A 13,780-nucleotide genomic window follows, 5' to 3' on the forward strand; every position below is an offset into this window, starting at 1 on the left:
CTAAGCAAGCTGACCTGAGCGGGTGCTCGTGGCAGGCTGTGCTGGCAGAGGGGTGCCCCGCTGCCTTTCGGCAGCTTAGCACCTGCCAGCCGGCTCTGGGTGGAAGCGCGGAGCAACACACCTTGTGGTTTAGCATTCCCTATCCACAAGACTGGCTGTGCCAGTTCAGGCTTTTATACCTGGCCATCCTACTGTGCCTGCAGCTGTTTGGAGGAGCCAGCAGGCAGGAACATTAGTTTCATTCCAATTTTATCCTTGGCCTCACATCTGAGACTTCAAGCAAGGATTCCAGTCGTGGGCAGACGCCCCATTTTGTGTGCTCCAGACGTTACTCCCACAAAGACCAAGCAGTCTTTTACATGGAGGCCAAAAAAACAACTGTTGCCTGATAAAGCCTTTCTGTCATGACTGGCTCTATCCAGATTGAAACCAGGGACCTTCAAGTGCAGAAAGGGATCCCTATCACCCTACTACCTGGGCAGGCTGGAAGAGCTCTGCAAGGAGACGGCTGTGCCCCGGTAAGCACGGTTGCAGCTGTGGTCCTGGCTTTCCTTGGGGAGAGAAGCTGGAGGTCTGGGACTGACCATACCATAAATTTTTCCTGCCTGATGCGAAGCCTGGAGTCGACGCCGTAAGCTTGGTAACCTGGTAGACCACAAACTTTTTTTTTTTTCCCGGAATGAAGTGATAAATTGTTCCCATCCGAGCTGCCGGCTTCCTGCTGTATTTATTTCATTCTGGTTGGGGACCGGGGATCAGAAGGGAAGGCACATGCGCACACAGACAAATATAGATAGATATTTATTTATTTTTATTAGTGGATTAGTGGAAGAGAGACCTCTACTGGTTCAGCTCGAAGAGCCGCTGGCATACATCGGCTGCGCGGCCGGCCGCAGCCGAGGTCTGCTGCTGGTGGGATTTCTCGCTTGACTTCACCTACTTTGGAAGTTTCCTCCTGGGTCACAGGCATTTGCCAAGGAAAGCTAAGAAGCAACCTTTCACGTTTTCCCTTCTTTTTAAAAAATCCAGCATGTAGGGAGTCACGCAGTTGCAACTGCTAGCAAATGAATTGTGGCAGTGCTCAATGTAGTAAGTAAAGTAGCTTATTTTCTTTAGGAGGGGATGAACCTTGGGCACTGAAGCATGGCAGAGAATTAGAGACTTATCGGTACTGGAGGACAAGGCAACAGGGTGTTTTCATCCACTCCATTGATTTCAGTTGCCTTTTTTCCTCTTTCTGTTCTTCCTTCTAGCTGATTGTGTAGTACTGCAATGAAGATGGCTTCAGAAACCGTCTCTCTTGGGTCTGTGCTGTTTAGCATCTTGCTTCTGCTGTCAGGCAGTTGGATAGATGTTGACTCCTATCTGGGCCATACCTGGGGTCAATAATCAGTGGATGCTTATCTTCCTGGGTTGGGGAAAAGTTAATACGTATATTTTTTTTCTAGCAAAGCTGTCTTTATCTGAGCGCAAGTAATGCAAAAGAGGGCTTGGTGTTTGCAAACAGGTGGAGCTGAGTGAGCCATGGTTGTTCGTGGAGTGCAAGGTCTTTAAGTCCTGAGCTGCCAGTCTGGCTGAAAGCAATGGAGGCAGTAGTTTCACAGCTGAGTCTGTACTGCTCAAATGCTGGCTTAGGCATCCCCTTCCTTCCTCATCCAGCCCACTCATTCCTGCCCCTGGCATTGCTGGTGAAGTTACATGAGGAACTGCATCAGGGAATGGATCTGGCAAAGATTTCCCACCTTCCCTTCTTTGTTGTTGTTGGGTTTTTTTCCAGCTGGATCCATTTCTGGTCTAGTTCATCACGCGGCTGCACTAACAACCCGACCAGCACAGTGGGTGGGAACGAGCAAGCTGGCAGCACTACCATGAAATCGCAGCCTGCGAGCTGGTAGTGTCTTCCTTGTGCTTTGCAGCAAAGCAAAAACTAAAGCCTTGTGTGGGACAACTGCCATCGTCCTACAGTGATGAGGCTTGCTAGAAGGTGCTGGGCAATCTCTGATACTGCAGCGCAGGGCTCTTGCTTCCAGCTTTCATCTCACATCTCTGGCCATCAAAATCTGCTCCACAAATGATCCAAGAGCTGCTTAGCTAGGGAAATAGAGGTTAGTGCCGATGGCCTGAAGTTTCCGGATTGTCTGCCAGGGGATCTCCATCACAGAGTTATTGTAGAGAGATCCGCTGAGCCACATTTCTTCATTTTTTGTAAGAAAGTAACCTGGCGCACTGGATACAAAGACAGAGAAAAGCGCTACAGTGGCTTGTGGAGCTGCAGGCCCTGTGTTCTTCATTGCCATCCCTCTGAAATCCTAACCTGCAGTGAGAAGCTCCTATGATTGCTCCTGTCCCATGGCCAGGTCCATGCCTTGCTTGCGTACCCCACGGATTGCTGTCAGTCTGTTTCCAGCTGTTGCCCTGGTCTCTGCATGGTGTAGGATCATGGTAAAAGGGAGAGGGCACTGCAGCCAGGCAGCCTTTTAGAGGTCCCTGAGCTGATAGCCCTGTGAGAAGGTACAAGCTCTAGCTGTCACCTGGTGGGCAGCCCTTCCCCCTGCATGTCTTGGACAGCTCGGTGTGGTAGGTGCTCTCACTGTACCTTTTCCGACAGATCTCTGTAGCAAAAGCACTTGCTTTCTTTCAGAAGACGCTGGAAGAAGAAGTTGCTCCGCGGCCACCTTTTATGCCCTTTCCTTCCACCCTCCCTGTCTGTTCCCCTTTTAGCAGTCACTGAGTGGTGAGAGCACCCACTATTTTGCAGACATCAATTACCTCTTCTGCCTGGGGGGGGCAAAGTTTCTTTTCTCTCTGGAGAGTGTTCTGGGTACTGGGTTCTTGGCTTGCCTGGGTCCTGCTGTCCTTGTGAGCAGCTCCATCCTCCAAAAAAGAGTGAAAGATTCGCTGTGTGAATCTTCACTGTGTGATTCACTGTGTCCAGAAGTCTTTTGGGCAGGAGCTGCAACATGAGGCTCCTTGTTCTGAGATGAGTGTCCCGGATGCTAAGTACAGAAGCCTGTTTTTTTTTTCTTTCTTTCTTTCTTTCTTTCCTTTCATCCTTCCTCTCTCTTTCCAGATCTTTGAGGTCCCAGTGGAAAGAAAAGCTTGACAGCCCTGATCAGTTCAGGTCCTAGGAGGTGGAAGGCTCCAAGCCCAGCTAACCTCACAGTAACAAGTTAAGCCCTCTGCTATGCTCATTTAAAAATCTAACCTAAAAGAATGCTCCTGCTTTCTAGAACTTGCTGCACATCACTCCCTCTTGATGCCATTTACTGCCCTGTCTAATCTGCATTTGTACTGCCTCATTTATTTGAAATAGCTCTCAGTGCCACCACATCATGTCCTACCTGTCACTCTCACTTGAGAGTGTGGCTCTGGTCAGAAAACAATGATACTGATGGTATTTTACTTGGGTAATCTGTTCAGAAGAAATAAGAAAGAGAGTGTCTGGGTTCTTTTCTTGGGCAGCAATGGAACAGTTTGCATGTCCCTCATTCATACCCAGTGGTTAGCGAGGGTGTCGCAGAGGGCTTTGCTGGCTGACCAGGTTGTATGGGTGGTTTAATGGTATTTGTGGAATCACTGCTACTTCTGCCAGAAACCTGCCCCGTGTTTCTGATCTGAATGGCTTGGAATAGGAGAGTTGCATCGAGCTTTTGTCTTTGTGTTCCAGGTGCTCGGTGGCTTGAACATCTCCTAAAAAATCTGAATTCCAGTCTGAGGATCGTATTCAACCCCCCTGCTTTTCAGATAAAATCACAGAATCACAGAACGGTTTGGGTCGGAAGGGATCTTTAAAGATCACCTAGTTCAACCCCCCTGCCGTGAGCAGGGATATCTTTCACTAGATCAGGTTGCTCAGAGCCCTGTCCAACCTGACCTTGCATATTTTCAGGGATGGGGCATCTACAGCCTCTCTGAGCAACCTGTTCCAGTGTTTCACCACCTCCATTGTAAACATTTTCAGGTCCAGGGGAACTTGTAAGCTTGTCTGTCCAGGAGACAGAGGGTTTCTCAAGGGCTGGTCCTAGACCAAATGGCAGAAACTCCTCCAAGGAGAATCACAGACTTATCTCCTTCTGCTCTCCATTTAAGATATGCTTCCTGGTGCTGATTTCTCTAGCAAACATCCAGAAGCACCTTAAAAATAAAACGCCAAAGTGAAAAAAGCCACTGAACACACAGACCTTCCCTGGGCAAGAAGATGAGAGCGAGTGAGCAAACCACATGTGACAGATGTTAGGCATGTTGCTGAATGCAATTCTGGAAGCTGCTCAGATGCTGTGGTCAGGTGGGTGGTATTACAAACCTATCTGGGCTAGAAAAGAGAAACATTTTTCTAGTAAATGAATCATATCTGGTAGAGAAAGCACTGAGGGGTAATAAACATTCGGCAGAGAACTGCCATTTGGGGAAATGCTTTTCGAGGTGAAGCTGCGGCGGCGTGGTGCTTTATAAGTAAGTGCCCCATCGCTTCAGAGTTAGGAAGGACAAGGTGCACTCGTGGCAGCTCTACTGAGTCAGGAAACAGACACGTGAAAGACAGAACTGCTCTACTTCAGAGTACAAGCTGGCTACTACTGCCACAACCACCTGCTTTTAACTGAACAGCCAGATACTTCTGAGGGGGTTTTTTTCCCAGTCCCTGGATGTCCTGCATGGGCTTCGCATGAAGCCCTGAATGCATGTTGTCACTTTGAGTAAGAGTGCTTTGTGCTTGCCTTTCAGTTTGTCTCTTCGTCTGCTAAACAGTTCAGCGCACCGAACTCCTGTTTCTGTAGACTCTGTGCCTTTTTTAAAAGAAAAAAAAAAAAAGGTGAACCAACGTTTTGTAACTGTGGAGAAATTATGGAGGATAAAACTGGTACACAAATTGGTATTTCATCTGATGAGATGAAAAACTGTAATGTTCTGGAAATCCCTTGGCTGTTAGGCCTTCCCTGGTACAATCTCAGTGCTGAGATGCTCTCCGGGAAAGCTCTGTAAACCAAAAATGGTCTCTGTTCCCCTTGGCCCATTGAGAGCCTGATCAGAGTACCTCGAACCGAGTCTGTGAGCCTCTGTGGCGATAAGGCTCTTCATTAGGGCATTTATTTGCAGAACACAGGTCCTAAGTAACCACACAGCAATGCAGTCACTGGTTTAGGTACACTGTAAGAAAGGGTAGGAGAGTACAGGGAGAGAGATGGTGGGACCGTATGAATTTGAAGTCTTTGATTAAATGCAGGTTTTTTTGGGGGGGTACAGTGAACAAAACCAGGGCAGGAAAGTTACAAAAAACATATGAAAGGTAAATATAATTTTTTCTTTTGTTTTGCGTTGTTTTTGAAGCCTGATAAATGTAAATTTTTCTCATATATGACAACCCCTTTTTCAGTCATATAAGACAGCACATGGGATGGTGGAGTTTTTCCAGGCTGCCAGAGTGTCTCTCTGTCTGGAGATAGATACTTTATTGTCGCGTATGACCTTTCAGCAATACATGATGGTAACCCAGGGTGGCAATCTCAAAAGACTGAGGATGCCTGAATTATGCTGAAGAGTCTGAACATAATTTTCTGCTTTTTTACACCAGCCACAAAGAATTACAGCATTTCTTGGGTAAGATGATGGGCAAAAAAGCAGTTTTCACTTTTTCATTAGTACCCTACCAGAGGCTGGATGCCTGTAATTTTACAGGGATGCTCAGAGTTGACAGATGGCCATTCATATTTTCTGTGGGATCTCAGTGGAGGCAGATAACGCTCCATTTTAAATCCACACTGAAGTGGATTAGAAATGACAAATGGGCTTTTCCAAAGAAAGTGTGAAGGTTTTCCTTCTTTAAGAAAATTTACAAACAACCTGCACCACCACCACCACCACCACCCCCCTTCCTCAAATTTGGGTTGCTTATCTCTGCAGTCTGGGCCAGGGGCCCTCCAAAGACTTCCAGGAGCTCTGGCCAAGGCTGGGGAGGCCACTGATTCTCCACTTCACTGCAATTTGTTGCCTCTTTGAAGAGCAGCTGTTGCCTTTGAAGTGAACTTTTCTGGGCAAATGAGTATCAACGGATAGGGTGAGATTTTGGCTGCAGACGGCCAGCAGCAAAATTCCCTTCACAGAGGGGACTCTGCTGGCAGAAGGCTTGCAAGACGGAGGTTCAGCTGCTCCACCAGCCACTTCTCACTGAAAATACGCAACAAGTGGGGATGAAGCAGAGACATAACAGAGCTGCTCTGTGTTAACCTGCTCCTGGCCTGAAGTCCGTGGGAAGGGTCGACCTTGCTGCCCTGCCTGGCACCAACCCCTCAATCTTTTTGCTACCTCTCTGAGCTGATCTGGAGCTCAGGTAAAGGCAGACTTTCAAGTCCAGGCTAATCTGCCTCCAGCACAGGATGGGGTGGTGTGTTGTGTAGGTTTTGTCTGCGTTAGAGCAAGCTTATTAGGCAAGGCTGAGTCATTCCAGAGAAGCACCGAGTCCTGCAAGTGCTCAGATGTCTTTGTATTACCCTTCTGCCACCTTTTGTTCCTAGTCTTTTTTTCCTTATCCGGTAAGTCTTTTTATTCTCTGCAATATGTCCTTATTTTCTCTACACTTTTCATTCAACCTGCAACTGACCTCTGAATCCAAAACCACTCTTGCTGGTGGTTTGTGCTGATATTCAGGGCTATTCCCTGTCACTCCTGACACAGAGGATCTAGCATGTGTCCCTCCTGCACCTGAGCGGCTGCCTCTGGCTGGGAGGGAGGTGGCACCATCACTGCGGGTAAATCTACTAGAGACTGGGAGCCAGAGCCTGCCTTGTCATGTGAGGTGCCTAAATCCCACATGTCTGTCCTTAAAACTCTGGGTCATCTGTCACCCATATCTGAAGGTGCCTCAGGTTCATCAGTACCTACTTTACGTGTGATGGTGCTGAGGTGTCAAGGTCTGTCCAGAAGTACTGAGCGTGGCTGACTCGCTCCCATGAGATCCTCCTGTAGGTATGCCTCTCTGTCACTCCTGGGAGATGCTAGACCAGGTAGGCACGCTATCTGCACCGAGCTTTTGGAGACTCGCAGGGTGCTGCCACTGCTGTCCTCCTCCTCAAAGACAGCACGCAGGGCTGGCTGGCTGCCTGCAAGGAGATGTCCTTCTACAGGCCTAAATGCTGAAGCAGGCAGGGTGACAGGCATACCTTTCTCATGAGGATTTCTCTTTTGGCCAGGTCAGGCAGCTTCATCCTCCCTGTATTTGGGCTTTGCAGCTGCCACTGCAGGCATGTAATTCCCCTTACGAATTAACATGAGAGTCTAGGTACCGGACTCGGACATTGCAAATACTACTAGGGGGGCAAAGAATGAGAATTCAGACACTCGGGCAGGGAAAGTGTCACTCAATTATTTAGTTTGGTAGGATCATAAATTACTGAAAACATGGCTCTATAATACAAACTTTCAGGCAGGTTTGGATGTATGTGGCTGTATATCGTACGCTTTGCTGTGTACGACAGCCCTTTGGAGAGTGAAACCTGGAACCTGCTGGGTGGCTTTACTGATTTTTGGGTTTGCTTTGTACAGGGCGATTGCTAAAACAGACTTGTTTGTGGATGTCAGGCGGTTCACGCTACTGTGTTTTTATGCAGCGTTTCACAAGCACTGGACTAACAGAGAAACAAAGCAGTCTTCATGACCACTCAAATTTGTCTTGACTAAGCACACCATTGCTGAATAAAGTATATAAGTATTGTTTTCAGACAGCTGTAATCCCTCTGCAGACTTTAGGGTAATTTAATCTCTTGACACGACTGTGCAATTCCTGTTATTTTTAGGCACATTCATTAAGAGAAGAAAAGGTCCATTTAATCTGAAAACATATTAGCAAGTTTTCCTGCTTTCACAAATCTGAACCAGGTACCGCAGGGAATAAACTGAAAGTCGTTAACATATAATTGCTATTTGATGGCCAGAATGAAGCAGTTTCATACCCGCTCCTTACCAGCAGATACTGCAAAACCAGTTGCTACTCTTGAAGATTGTATCAGCAAAGATTAAAAACTCATTGCAAATTGTGCAAAATCAGACCCAGATTCTTTGGTGATACCAGCTGTCTGCAATCTGTATGTGCAGGGGACTGCTGGGCATGTGGGTGAGCTGGTGGGGATGAGGGAAGAAGGGCCTGAAGTCCTCTCACAGCGATGACGAAGGTGGTATGCGAGTGCCCTCCCCGATGATGCCTGAGGATGCTGAACTCGGCTGGCTCCCGTCCCTGGTGGTGTAGCCCAGAAGACTGTCACTGCCTGCTCTCCTGCTCTCCTCCTCCTCCTCCCAGCCTCCCGAGCCGCTCAGGACAAGCGGCAAGGGAGCCCGTCAGGCTACAGGATGAAACTGGCGGCTGTGAACGTGGCTCAGATGCTGGAGCTCAGGCTCTTAAGTCTCCTCTTTGGCACAGCAGGGAGCTCCTGTGTCGCTCACCATGGTCCCTGTGCAAAGCTGTTTCCCGCCCCACCTCTAAAGGGGAGATGGGGTTACTAAAATCAAAGCAGTTTCCTGAAGGAGGTGAGGATTTAGTTTCCCTCTGAATATTCCTGGCAGCATTATCCAACAGGCGTTGGGACATGTGATTAAAACCAAGAAGGATGTTGTTCAGGCCTCCACAGACGCTTCCAGGCTTAGCTTGGGTGGGAAGGTGAGGTTATGCATGGCAGGCTTTGCTCATGACTGTCCTTTTTGAGAATGAAGGGGGGAAGGCAAAGGCGAGGGACAAAGTGAGAAAAAAACCTTAAACTGCTGCGTTTCATGGGGTGGACTGTTGCAGCTAGTAGGCGATTGTTGATTGTTTGTTGAAAAGCCTCGCTAGCTGTGTTTGCTTTGGATACCACAAGTCACTGGGTCATGACGGGGACTGTGAGTCATGCTCCTCCTCGCAATGGAAAACACGGATTCATCACCGTGGTGCTGCGCTCCTCGCTCGGGCACACGGCAGGGCGGGCTGCCCCTTGGGAAAATGGGAAGGTGGCACAAGGCAGGAAGCATGGACGCCTTCCCCTCCAAAGAGTGTAGGAAAGTGTTTCGGAAGTGCATTTTGCTCTTCAGGCATCCATCCTTGGTTCTGGGCAGAGCTTTGCCGGAGCCTCGAAAAAGCGGTGCGCTGGAGTTCTCGACTTCTGGTGTGCTTGTGTTGCTGTGGATACAGGGCTCTATTTTTGTGCCTCTTGCCTAAGTTTTGCCTGCATCTTGCAGCGCCTTAAATGCATTTTTAGGATTTGGGGTCCTGGGTAGGTCAAAGCATTAAAGTTGCATCTTTGCGGTCTCAGCAGGAGTTTAGAGCAGGCTGGTCGTGACAACGTTCCCTCCGCTGCCTCTTCCTTTGGCAGAATGAAACCAGGCAGTGGTTTAGTTCAGTTTGTAGAGGATTGATGCCTTTGTCAGCAAGAGGTGTTGCAGCTCCCTTTCTTTGGCTCACACGGAGAAGCCCTCAGTAGAAGAGAAGAATAACGCCAATAGCCGTCGGAGGCACTGGAGGGCTACCACGCAGGTCAGCATGGACCTACGCTGCCAGGATACTAGTACTGATTTTGGCCCTGAATGCACAGAGCACACAAACCACCTTTGTCTCTCGGTTTTCCTCAGACCACTCCAGATTTAACCCTTCATTTTCTTTCTGCTGGAGGCATAGACCTGCAATGGCTCCAGACATGAGCGTGGGTAAAGACTGTCACTGGGCGAGCCTAGCAGGGGAGAAGGACCTCTGCGTTACATGGTGGTAAGCCATTAACTCCTTCCTTTACATCAGGGACAAGAAATTCTTTCCTTGCTGAGGGACAAATAAGTCTTTTGAGCACCTTTGGTCTGCCGCACATTAACACATGCCTTAGTGTTACCCAGTAAATGGTGGAATAATAATGTGGTTACAGGCCATCTGAAGTGAAGTTGTGGGCTGTACCTGTCCCCATGGGCTGCAAGCTCCTGCCTCCTGTGAAAGAGCATGGGGCTAGTAATGAGGCTGTGTGTGGTAAGAGAATAGGTGTATTTAAGGAAATGGGGTTTAAATGAGAATTTAATTACTCATTTTTGGCGTCATATCTGAGCAAGAATAACATGAAAACCTGAAATTAAGCACTTGTTGCATTCCAATACAGGGAAGAATGCCTCCAGTATTTGAAAATAATTCGAAGATAAATAGAATTAATACTTAACATATAAAAGAGGCAGCTAATGTTTTGACAGACAAGACTCCCCCTCAGAGCCAAGAACATGCATTACCTAAAGGAGGAAAATCCTCGTTTGTACTGAAGGTTGCCAGGAGTCATAATTAAAGAACAAAATTAGTCGAGGCGAGGATGGAATGAAGAGTAAAAAGATTGTTGCTTCTTAGATAACTGTGCAGGCATTGCAGAAGGAGCACACACAGTTTCGATGCCTTTTTTTTTCCTTGATCTGTCCCTATGTCCATCAGAACATTCACTGCAGGTTCCCTTACATTAAAAATAAAAATAGACATTTCCCACTGAGCAAGTTGTTCTGCCATAGGTGGAAATAAGCCCCCTTGCCCTCTGTTGTGTAGAGTCTCTGATGTCTAATTAGGGGCGAGGTGGTTTTTTTTGCTACGTTAGCAAGTCCATCACTGGGGGCATCATTAAAGTTTCTTTTCTCTCCTTTGCCACCCACTTGCAGAAAGCGTGAGGGTTCATACTGACTTGGATACAACTGCCCCTCTGTCACATTTGATGGAAATTTCCTAAGCAGTTGAAAAGCTCCTGGGAGGGCGAAGGGGAAGGGCAGATAACCAGAGACATACGGACCCACCCACATGCTGTATGGTTGCATAAGGCTCATTTTTGCAGGAAGCTAGCCTGAAATTTTGCAGAGGATTGGACCCGTTTGTAGGAGATTTGTTATTCTGATGCGGCACGCTGGCAACCGTTACCCAGATGTTCCCAAAAGGCAGGGAAGAGTAGATAACAGCAGTGCCATGGCCAGAGAAACGGTTAACTGGAAAGGAAAAACTGAGGTATTTTTCTGTCAGAGAGAAACAGCGTCTCGCTTGGATATATAAAACACACAGCCTTCTCCACCTTACACGCCTTTCATAGCGGCAAATGTGTAAATCTTTTCTTCCAGAAAGGAATCCAGATGCTCGCTTAATTTAATTCAAGTGAAGATAAAGAAGCCAAATTTTCTCTGCCTGGAACATCTGCAGAAATGCCACTGAGGGATTCTGGCTTGTTGTTTTAGATAGAAAATTGCAGAAGTCCTCCCATTTTTTCCTCTTTTGAGGTTGGACCAAAAATACATTCAGCAGTCATAAGCTGTGGCATATTAATAGAAAGATTTTCTCTATAAAACGTCCACTACTCCTAGAGGCAGATTTATACTCTATAATCCACCATTTCAAAGGCTAAGGTCAGCACCAAACATGTCAGCCCACCGGGATATCATAACACATAAATTACATAATCAATAGCACATGTTTTCCTCCTTTCTTTACCAATTAATGGATTTTTAAAGTAGAGAGCTTGACTTATATTGTTCCAATCATGTTGGACGGGGAAACCCGTCAGAAGGTGGATTAAGCAAAAAAAACAGTTTTCAAATAAGCAATAGAAAGCTGGTGTTTAAGACACATCAATTCTTTCTTGCGCAGCGTTCAGCAAGTGCACAGGAGCCTCAGCTGTACTGCCAGTTCTGCTTCATGCCTTCTGACAGTTTTATTAATTCTTTAGAAAAATGAATGTATGTACTACCAGAAGATATTCCAGCTTTTTTTTTTCTTTTAACTTCATCTCAGGTTTGTAACGTGTTTCCGTGCCAACGTACTTGTCCTCATAAAACCATCTCATTATCGTTTACCTCCTCTGTTCTTCTTGCAGATTCTGATTAGAGCATTCTTCTCATTTTGAATGGGATTAGGGCCAGAGGATGAGATACTGAGTGATTTATATCAGTTGATGGGATATTTCCTGCTCTTACCACGATGTTTTTGTATAAATAAGGTATTTCTTTGTCAAGGTAATGGGAGTTTGCGCCTGGCTCAGCTCTTTACACTAATGATTCTTCCTATCTATTTACTTACTAAAGTATAGGTATTTTGGGCTGAATTGTGAAACTCAGTGGTCACTTGTAAGGATAGTCCCATTGAATTAGTAAGCTTACTTACTTGAATAGGGGCTTATCAGTGCAGCTTGGCTTAATTTCTGTTTGCTGAATAAATATTCAGAGCAGCGTAAACAATATTTCATGATGTTGACACCTGATCACATCACATGAAAACATATTTTTAAAAGTGCATGGGAAAGAGAGTCAAGCAGAAGCTCGTTTTCATTCTGGATTTAACTGTTGCAGGCTCGGCTTTGTCACCTTCACTTTCTGCTTAGGATTTCTTGGATACACAGTTAATGTTCTTAAATTAGAAAAAGCAAAAGAGAAACCAAACTCCCCAAAGTGAACCTTTTCTGGGTTTGTGTTATGTGAAGGGCCTTCCTGAGTCTCAGGCTGGTTTGTCAGCAAGTTTCCCAGAACATATTTCCTAAGGCAGCCAGAGAAGCATCAGGGGCAGATGTCTTGGGGCCGTCCTCTCTCTGGAGCAATCCCTTGAAGGAAACCTACGCCCTGGTAGTTTTTGCTCTCAGTGGAGGTGAGACTCAAGGAACCAGTTCTTGTTCCAGAGGGACACATACTCACATAAGGAATAGTCCCATTCCTTTTGTGTTCTTGCAGCAATGGTTGACCACCGTTAATGGAAGATGTGCTGTACGATGCTTGACAAAAGCAGAGGCTAAGCATGTGAGTAGGAAGGAGGTTAGTGGGCTTGGAGGCATTGCTTCTCTAGCAATGGCTGGTTGGCAGCAATGGACCTTTTGTGAGCTAGAAACTTTTAGGAGAGCGCAGAGCTTGGGAAAACAGTCCCCTCATAGTTTGTCCATCGTTTCCCCGCATCCCCTGATTCAAATGAGACTTCTCCCTTCTTTCCATCATGGTCCAAGCTCATGGATGAACCACGCAGGTGGAGTTTTCAAACCCTAAAAAGTCTCCCCTGAGCCTGCACAGACTGAGGTTTCTGGGAAGCTTAATAACGTGGCTGATTTGGACAAAAATCACACAAGGGCAGCAGGAGGCCCAGTTTTGACTGCACAAATGCCATATTCCTTTGCCAGTGTGCAGAGCCATTACAGCATCCCCCAAAAAGCTCTTTTCATATGTAGAGTCTGTAACAGGGGCAAAATGTGATTTTCCCCTAGCCTTGTGCTGAGAAGCGACTGAACCATTTTACTGAAGCTTTCCCAAAAACCACTTAGCCTGGGGCAGACAGCATGCATGGAAAAAATCCAGCCCAAACAGCTGAAATTTGGCAAAGTTGAACGCAAACTGAAACACATTCTTCTCATGGAAAAGCATTGGGTGACCTCTGATAGGCAGAGTTCCCCACTCCACCTAGCTGAGACACACAGGCAAAGTATGCAGCTTGCCATCTGCGCTCATCAGCTTGGGTGTATGTACTCCGAACAGCAAATTTGATGTATAAAAACATACACCCTTCTCTATATACATGCTGCATAGCTCCCCGCTACGCAGGATTCCTGGCCGCAGATCAGTTGCATCACTCCCCTGATGTCATCCTGGCATATACCACCTCCAGCATTCTTCTCTGCCCGGGCGAACGGTATAGTCCAACACTGTTTTTTCTCCTTTTTTTTTTTCTTTTTTTTTTTCTTTCTTTTTTTCTTTTTTTTTTTCTTTTTTTTTTCTTTTTTTTTCCCTGGTTGGTTGCTGCCACTGGAGAAAATCAAAGGCAGCCTCACACATTTGTCTCTGTTTTTCATTT

Source organism: Mycteria americana, chromosome 1 (genome assembly GCF_035582795.1).
Source record: "Mycteria americana isolate JAX WOST 10 ecotype Jacksonville Zoo and Gardens chromosome 1, USCA_MyAme_1.0, whole genome shotgun sequence".
Lineage (NCBI taxonomy): Eukaryota > Metazoa > Chordata > Aves > Ciconiiformes > Ciconiidae > Mycteria > Mycteria americana.